This window comes from Lepidochelys kempii, chromosome 20, assembly GCF_965140285.1.
Source record: "Lepidochelys kempii isolate rLepKem1 chromosome 20, rLepKem1.hap1, whole genome shotgun sequence".
Taxonomy (NCBI): domain Eukaryota; kingdom Metazoa; phylum Chordata; order Testudines; family Cheloniidae; genus Lepidochelys; species Lepidochelys kempii.
In genome coordinates, this window is record NC_136399.1 from 20158566 (window position 1) to 20167938 (window position 9373).

The following is a 9373-nucleotide window of genomic DNA, read 5'->3' on the forward strand; positions in this document are numbered from 1 at the left end:
TCTGTATAAAGCTTATACAGGGCAAACTCATAAATTGTCTGCCCTCTATGACACTGATAGAGAGATATGCACAGCTGTTTGCTCCCCCAGGTATTAGTCACTCACTCTGGGTTCAATAATAAGCAAAAGTGATTTTATTAAGTACAAAAAGTAGGATTTAAGTGGTTCAAAGTAATAACAGACAGAACAAAGTAAGTTACCAAGCAAAATAAAACAAAAACACACAAGTCTAAGCCTAATACAGTAGGAAACTGAATGCAGGTAAATCTCACCCTCAGAGATGTTCCAATAAGCTTCTTTCACAGACTAGATTCCTTCCCAGTGTGGGTCCAGTAATCACTCACACCCCAGTAGTTACTGTCCTTTGTTCCAGTTTCTTGCAGGCATCTCTTTGGGGTGGAGAGGCCATCTCTTAAGCCAGCTGAAGACAAAATGGAGAGGCTTCCAGGACCTTTTATATTCTCTCTCTTGTGGGCCAAAATCCATTTGTTCTTCTGTTCAAAGTCACAGCAACAAGATGGAGTTTGTAGCCACCTGGGCAAGTCACATGTCTATGAATGATTCAGCTTTTTGCAGGCCGGCACTTTGTTTACATGTTAGTTTGAACGTTCTCAGGAAAGCTCAGATGTGTATTGGCGTCTCCCAAAGTCCATTGTCAGTTAAGTGTTTCTTGATTGGGTACTTACTGAGAATAGTCCTTTCTCAAGAAGTTGACCAAAAGCTTCACTGAGGCTACTTAGAATCAAACACATTGAGATACAAGTACATAGCCGATATTCATAACTTCAGATACAAAAATGATACACACATACAGACAACATAATTATAACCAGCAAACTACAACCTTTCCATAGACACCCCACTTGACCTCCTCTGTACAAGACCTGGTGCAGTCATAGGATCCTGGTTGCAACAATGATTTATACGGTTACATGTCAATAATGTTACAATCCCCATTTTACAGATGGGGAAACTGAGGCAGAAAGAAGGGACATGGCTTGCCGTCAAGTCACCCAGCAGGCTAATGAAAGATCCAGGATTAGAATGCACTTATCCTGAGCCCCAGTGCAGTGCCCTCTCCACTAGACCACACTGTCTGTTTGCATTGTGGTAATGCCTAGGCGCATCAGTCATGGGTCCAGACCCCATGATGCTAGGTGCTGTACCAACGCAGAACACCAAGACGGACCCTGCCCCAAAGAACTTTTGAAAGTCTGGGCCCAGTTGTGAGTGCTCAGTAGAACTAGCTGAATTATTTTAGCTGAAAAATGGTTTCAATGAAAAAGAATTTTTTGGACCAAACTGAAAACAAACTATTTTTCCAGGGGGGGAAAAAAACTGGTCATTTTTTGCAGATTTTGTTTTTTCCAAAATGCAATAAGTCTGATTTTTTTTAACCCAAAAATGGATTGGAAAAAACCAAAACGAAAAGTTTTTGCTCTTCAGTTTCTTGTTTAAAAAACATGAAAACAGTTTCATAGGAAATCAAAAAATGCTGGTTTTCATTTTCTTGCAAAAAATGACTGGGCTTTTTAGATCAATGCTAGCACTGAGCACTTGAAGAGCGGGCTCCCTACATGTGTGTATGTGCATGTGTAAGTGTGTAGATGGGGAGGAAGAATAGCTCAGTGGTTTGAGCATTGGCCTGCTAAACCCAGGGTTGTGAGTTCAATCCTTGAGGGGGCCATTTAGGGATATTGCAGATTGGTCCTGCTTCAAGCAGGGGGTTGGACTAGATTGACCTCCTGAGGTCCCTTCCAACCCTGATATTCTATGAGTTAAAACACTGTGGAGAAAAGCAACATTTTTCCAATCTCAGCCTTGACATATTTCCTCATGCATGTCCTTTAATTCCTATATTTATTTGTATTCACTTTGCGGTCAGGGCCCTGGAGACCTCGATACAGTTTCTTTGCAGAAAATTTATTGCTGAGGAGAAGAACATTTTTCATTACAATATAAAACTGCTGCTTGTTGAGTCTTGCACAGAGGGACTGGAGCATTTCCAATGCCCCGTTTTCACCGGGAACTAGATAACCTTGGGCTCCATTCTTCCCTTTGGCCACAGGCCTATGTGACAACGAGGCAGTGTTATGTAGCGGGGCTGGGCACCAGGACTCCTGGGTTCTATTCCTCAGCTCTGCCATTCCTTGGGGCATGATCCAGCAAGGCACTAAGCAATCCAGCCCTGATCCAGAGAAGCAAGTAAGTTGTCTTGTTGGCTTCAGTAGAATTCACACGCTGAAAGTTAAGCATGTGCTTAAGACTGGGATAACTAAATCTAGATGGATTTCAACAGGATTGGGGCATCTAACTCCCTTGGGCTCTCTAGTAAACCAGTGTAAATACTCTGCATTCTCTCTCCTGTGCTGATTGGCTGCTTGCTCCATCTCCTTCCCGTGCTCTTTATCTAAGGGTCTACACCGGGGCCGGGGCAGGGGGGGGGAAATAGATCTAAGTTACGCAACTTCAGCTATGTGAACAATGTAGCTGAAGTCAATGTGCTTAGATCGACTTACTGTGGTGTCTTCACTGTGGTGAGTTGACTGCTGCCGCTCCCCCGTCGACTCTGCCTACGCCTCTCATGGCGCTGGAGTACAGGAGTCGACGGGAGAGCGCTTGGGAGTCGATTTATCGCATCTAGACTAGACGCGATAAATCGATCCCCGCTGGATCGATCGCTGCCGCCGATCTGGCAGGTAGTGAAGACATACCGTTATTTTACCTGCCCTTGGTGTTCCCCACTTCTGTCCCCCGGGGCTGTTCACCCTAGGTTCCCAGATTGATAGATTTTAAAGCCAGAACAGAGGATTCTTGTCATCTAGATTGAGCTCCTGTATAACAGGCCAGAGAATGTCCCCAAAATAATTCCTAGAGCAGATCTCTTAGAAACAACATCCAGTCCTGATTTAAAAATTACCAGTTATGGAGAATCCACCACCACCCTTGGTAAACTGTTCTGATGGTTAATTACAGTCACTGGTAAAAATGTCTGTGTTCATTTCAGCTTCAGTTTATAATGATAATGTTAGCCCTCTGTCTGCTAGATTGAAGAGCCTGTTATCAAATAGTTGTTCCCCATGTAGGTACTTAAAGACTGTGATTAAGTCACCCCTTAACCTTCTCTTTGTTAAGCTAAATGGATTAAGCTCCTTGAGTCTATCACAGTAAGGCAGGTTTTCCAATTCTTTAATCACTCTCATGGCTCTTCTCTGAACCCTCTCCAATTTATCAACGTCCTTCTTGAATTATTGGCACCAGAACTGGACACAATTTTCCAGTAGTGGTCACACCACTGCCAAACACAGGGGTAAAATAACCTCTCTGCTCCCACTCGGGATTCCCCTGTTTATGTATCCCGGGATCACATTAGCTGGTTTGGCCACAGCGTTGCACTGGGAGCTCATGTTCAACTGAATATCAACCACAAGCCCCAAATCTTTTTTCAGAGTCACTGCTTCCCAGGATAGAGTCCCTCATCCTGTAAGTGGCCTACACTCTTTGTTCTCTGATATATACCTTGACATTGAGCCATGCGTGTCCATGTTCCCCTCCTCCCTGTTGTTCTTACTCCCTTTGAGGTGAGAATTCACCTGGGAATCTCCCCAGCACCCAGAGCTATCCTGATGCCCTCATCGCCCTGGTCAGAGAGTGAGCTTGACCAATCAGGATGCTTGGGGCAAGGCCGGGGCACTGCTGCTGAGCTCTGGCATGGCGGTCAACCCCCTTTTCTCCACTTCCTTCTGCGGTGCCTTGTCTTTCCCGTTAACAAATCCCCTCCTAGGCAAACCCCACCTTGCCCACTCCCCTGTTCCAGTGCATGGTTTGATCCTCAGGCAGGATGAGCCCTGCATAAAACCACTCTGGCATGAAGAACTATGGTGAATGCATAGGGAGGAGTCTTTCCTGAGGCTGCTGGCCACAGACGGACCCTCTGGTTCCAGCTGCCAGACCGACTCACACAGCTTGCGCCACCGAGTTTCACCTCAAGGGGCCTCCTGGAGGTTCAGCCTGGCAGAGCAGTCGTGGGAGGATCGACCTACGACATCACAGCTTCTAAGTGTTCCTTGAAATGTCCTTTAGCCGGGGAACAGTAGGGGCCTTTGTGCCTGCCTGGTCTCCATAGCTCCCTGTGAGCTTCCTAAATGGGACATATGGCCTCAGGTCCCTAGAGATCTTGCAGTCGTCTCCCTATATTTTACAAGGGGGGGTGGCTACTGAGGATATTGGAGTGGGGAAGAGGGTTTGGGGCATCTGGTAGTAGTGGCCTGAAACGAACGCTAGAAGAATCTTGTCCATTCCTTCTTCATACCATCTCTAAGATACAGACTTTCCTATCCATCCACACAGCTAAAAACTCTCGCCCAGGCTCTCATCCTCTCAGATCTCAGTCACTGCAACAGCCTCTGGCCATCTGGCCTTGACAAATGCAATCTTGCCCCACTCTTGTCCGTTCAGCATGCTGCTGCAAAGATCATTTTCCTAGACCATTTCTTTGACCACACCGCCCCTCTCTTTGCATCCCACCACTAACTCCCCCTTCTCTGTCGCATTGAGCACAAGCTGCTGGCCTACGCTTTCAAGGACCTTCCCGGCTGATCCCCACCATCCCTATCATCGGTCGTTCGCTAGCGAGATCTCAATTCCTGCCTCCCAGCCCGTGATGCCAGTCCCACGTCGCGCATTTTCAAACAAGCCCTTTCGTGCATTCTCCTGTCTTGCTTAGGGATTGCTCCTCGTGACATTCACAAAGCTACCTCATTGTCCACCTTCAAGAGCATCCTCAAAACTCTCCTTTGCCCTGAAGGCTACAAAAAACTTGACCAGGGTGAGGCTGCTGGTGTGCTGAGACCACTCCCTGTCCATAGGTGGTGGGTATAAGAGGCCAGGGGAGGCTAAGTCTCTCCACACAGCCAGCCTGCCACCTTTGGAGTGTGACACCACTGAACGGGTGAGTGCCCTGACCATGGCCCCGCCCATGCTTCGGCCCGCGTCCCTGCTCCTACTCTTCCCCCCCGAGGCCCCGCCTCTTCCCATCCCTGCTCCACCCACATGGGAGCCTTGTGGGAGAGGGCAAAGAGGCGCAAGTGGTGCAGGTGGGTCTCAAGGAGGGGACTGAGTGCAGCCAGGGGCGGAGTGTGGGTGGGGCTTTGGAGGGAGGTGGCTGAGTGTGGGTGGGCCTTGGGGCGGGGCCCCAGTCTGGGCACACGCAGCCTCCCCAGATGGAGGAGTCACATGCTGCCCATGAGTGTCATGCTGACTCCTTGTGCTTCCTTGTCCATCTGTCTGTCTCCAGCTGTTGTCTTGTCTTGTACTTTGGTCATCAGCTCTTTGGGGCACGGACGGGTTTTTTGTTCTGTGTTTGTATAGTAACTAGCACAATGAGGTTTTGGTCCATGAGTGGGGCTCCTACATTGAGGCAAAGGGCCAGTTTCTGCTCTCTGTGTCAGCTGTGTAAATCAGGAGTAACACCCCATCTTTGATGGAAAAGCTCTGGATTTACACCAGGGCATCACTGAGTAGATTCTTGTCAAGATACTTTGCCCTTTGAGACTGCTGCCCCAGAAATTAGAGTTCCAGAAAATGTTGACAGTGAACAGACATCCTTCATCAATACATGGCAACCAGGTCTAGAGAGGGGCACTGCTGCCTCATAGAAGGGTCCATGTACCTTGAACCAGGTCTCAGAGCCAAACATCCCCGAGTTTTGGGGGAATTTGGATCCAGATCCAAAACTGGATCAGAACTTTGCAGCTGGCCAGTGCCTCTCTAATGGGCCAAACCAAAATCCTGGTTCTGAACACCCCTGAACTATGAAGATGGTCAGATCCTGCCAAGATCTAGCAGGTCAAGAAAAGCACTTCCTAGAGGATCTACAAACTTGTCTTTTAGGTCTGCCTATATTATGAGCTGAGCTGGCTGACTGGGATGTGAGTAAATAATTTTGTTTTCATGATTCCTTGCTTCTGAGCTAAAGAGCCAGTTTCTACAGGGAGAGCTGTAAAAGACTCACCTCTTCTATGGCTGATGCACAGAAGAGGATCCATAGGGCACACGGCCCAGTGGGTTACCTATATTTCCAGAAAGGTGTGTTTTCGGCCAGGCCAGAGGTACCACAAGGAAATGATGTGATTTGAATACATCTGTTTCCAGATCGAATCGGTGATTAGCGGCATTATAAAGTTTATATTGAACAGAAATAGCTGAACCAAACCTTTTCAGGCTCAAGGTTCAGCTTCTGTCTGCCAGGAACTAAAGCCATAGTCAGAATCAGTGTCAGGAGTCAAGCTGAGGGTCATGCCTGGACTCAGAGAGTCATGCCGAGGGTCAAGCCGGAGTCAGGAACCAGGGAACCATGGAGTGAAGTCAGAGTTTGATAGCAGTATCAAAGGTCAAACCAGAGTCGGGCAACAATGCCAGATTCAAGCTGGAGCCAGGGTCCAGTACAGCAGCAGATCAGAACTTCACTCAAACAACTTCTTGTGCCTCCTGGTTTAAGTAGTGCATCCGGGCCAATCTGTGGGCTGGAAGTCGGCTCCAATCAGGAGCTTAGTGGGCGGAGCCTCTGATGGGTTAGAGTTCTGCTAATCCCCTCCCATGCTAGTCCTGGAGAGCTTTTGGGTGGTGGTTGTGGACTGGGCACTGCACGAGTGGGTTCAAGATCCCTGATCCCTCACACAGCTCAGCTTGAAGACTGAACAAACTGTGGGTCAGTCCTTTAATCTAAACTCCTTGGCCTGTCTCTAACCAGCTGGTTTAAATTGTGTTCAATGCCGTTCATGCTCCAAGAGTCAGTGTCTGCCTTCATTTACCTCAGTGTAAATCCCCACTAAATTAGACAAAATCACTCTAGATTTGGATCAGTTGAACTGAGAGCAGGATCCTGGCTTCATACTTTCACTTAAAAGAAGAAAATAAGTATTTACAAGTAAATTAGGGTTGGGATTTTTAAAGGAGCGTAAGAGGTTTAGCTGCCCAACTCCCTCTGGCTTGCAATGCCCTTTGGCCTCCTAACTTCCTTCTGCTGCTGTGCAAAATTTTAAATCAAAATTGTATGTTTTTCTAAAAGATCTGCTCTAGTTCAAATAGGAATCATTTCAGGGAAGCTCTCTGGCCTATGTTATGCAAGGAGACCCGACTGGTGGCCCTTCCTCACAATCTATGAATATATATGGATCTGTGAAAATTGTGTATGGCCAGCCTCAAGCATTCAAAAAGCCAGAGCTGGAGTCCCTAAAAATCACAAGATCAGCTTAAAAGATTACAAGACGTTAAAAAACAGCAACTTTTGCATTCGTTCTGTTTGCCTTTTGGTGTCGTTGCCTTTAGGCGTCATGTTTTCAAGCTTTTTCTGGGCAACCCTGCTGCAGTAGAAATTTACTTTTCTGTTAATGGAAGCTGAAATTTCCACCTAATCACAGGACTTTAGGAACTGGATCTTTCAGAAGACCACCAAATATTGCAAGACAAGCAATGAAGTCCTGAGCATTGGCAATGTTGAAATTCAATGCTCAGATTCCTGCCGATGAGGCCTATGTTGTAGCAAAGTTTGGGGCCCATGTGATGCAGTGAAATTTACCAAGACCCTGGGGCCAAATGGGGATGGGGAATCAACTCAGAAGATGGGGCTTGGAAGAACCAAGGGCATTGCTAGAGAAAGAGAGAATTTCCCCTTCTTCCCATCTCCAAAACACCAGCATTTTTTTTTACTGGAGTTTTTTATGACAAACTTTACTTTACATTTGACATTTAAAAGCCGATTGGATCTTTCCTCCAGGCCAGCAGGAAATGGAGATATTTACTGGGACATTATCGGTGCTCGTGGAGTGAGCGAGATTTACTCTGACAGAGAGGCTGGATTATAGATACCTAATGTCCGGCCAAGGCTCCAATGACTCAGTGGGAACATATGCAGGGGTAGCATTGGGAAATAATTTATTGCGGGACTTTAACTTTTCCAGTGAGAGGTATCTGGGAGCTGTAGAGGGGCCTAATAAGAAGAATAATGTCCATTCTTCTATAGCACAGTGGTTCTCAAATGGTAAACCTTAGGCTATTTATGACCTCAGGGCTCTTCCAGGAGGGAATCCAAGTTCTGTCCTGGGGTTTCTTGCTAGTTGCAGTCCAGGGCTTTCTTAGAGATTCCAGTCCAGAGGATTTTCCTGCCACCTGAATTAGAAATATCCAGCCCCTCTCTGTTTGGTAACCCAGCCCCTCGTTGCTCCTTCCCATCATTATTATATAAGTAGAGCTGCTTATTATTAAGATTGCTTGTCAAAGGAGTGGAGAGATTCAGACAATGAGCCCAGGGAGCGGAGATATTGGATGAGGAGCTGGGTCGGGGGGACGGGACAGGATTGGGATCGGGGAAGATTGGGATTGAGACAAGGAGCGTGTGTGTGGGGAGATTAGGACTGATTGTGTGTTCTTTGTTTTCTGGGTGCTCAATCTGAGATCCTGCAGCGTGATTTGCCGAAGTGTTGGCACTCACCGTTGCCTCTGTGGCCCACGGGTGCTGTGCTGAACTCTGTAAATTGCTGTGTGATGCTATCTTGGACAACCAGGTCCTAGGTAGCTCAGATCAAACCAGTGGAATCTTTTGACCTGAGGCTCAAGTGACCTGGCTCCCCAGCTGTGAAATGAGCATCATCACATCCCCTGAGCTCACAGGAGTGTGGGGAAGAGAAAGTCATTAATCGTTGTGAGCCACTTGGGTACTGCAGCGATGAGTGTCACAGAAAAGCCCCTGAGGAGAATAACAGTTCTGTCTTCAGAGCAGGGTTTGAATAGAGGCCTCAGGCCATGCATTGACCATGGGAGCACTGTCCATCGTGTGTACTGAATGAGGCAAGGTCCAGTGCAAAAAAATCATATGTGATCATGTGATTCAAGACAGTTTCATGATGCGTATGCATGGGGCAGGGGCACCCCGAAATTAAGGTTGCATGGGCCCATGGGCGGTGCTTCCCCAAACCACCCCATGTGGCCCTGCTCACACTCCTCCCCAAAGCCCCCTCCTGCTTGTCCTTTCCCCCTTGGCCCCAGCCCAGGCAGGCTGGTCCTCTTCAGGGGGCTAGGGTGGCCGGGACTTGGTGGGGGCTGGAGGCACTGGGGCTGCCCGGCCTGTGCTTGGGAAGGGCTGGGGGCACTGGGGCTGAGGGGGCCATGCGCTGCTCGCTCTGCGCTGGGGCTGGGGCTGGGGCGGGGTGGTGGTGGCTGGCAGCCGTGCGGAGGGGGTGGTCTCTGGCGGAGGAAGTGGGGGTGGGTCCCCGGGGGGGAAGGGACGGCTGGGGGCTAGCCTCCCTCAGCTGGTGGTTCACCCGCTGCCCATGCAAGGGCCCCTTTTAATCATCGCATTTCCTAACTTTTGAGG

The 9373-nt window shown here is 48.2% G+C and overlaps 1 protein-coding gene across 1 annotated transcript in view; it reads right to left on the reverse strand.

Annotated features, from left to right (window-relative positions):
• Positions 1-7817, reverse strand: part of ATP5MC2 (ATP synthase membrane subunit c locus 2) — a 234131-nt gene extending 226314 nt beyond the window's left edge. The window contains exon 1 of the mRNA XM_073318448.1: positions 7814-7817. The gene's annotated coding sequence lies outside the window, so the exon portion shown is untranslated. The remainder of the gene's footprint in view (positions 1-7813) is intronic.
• Positions 7818-9373: the final 1556 nt, after the last annotated feature.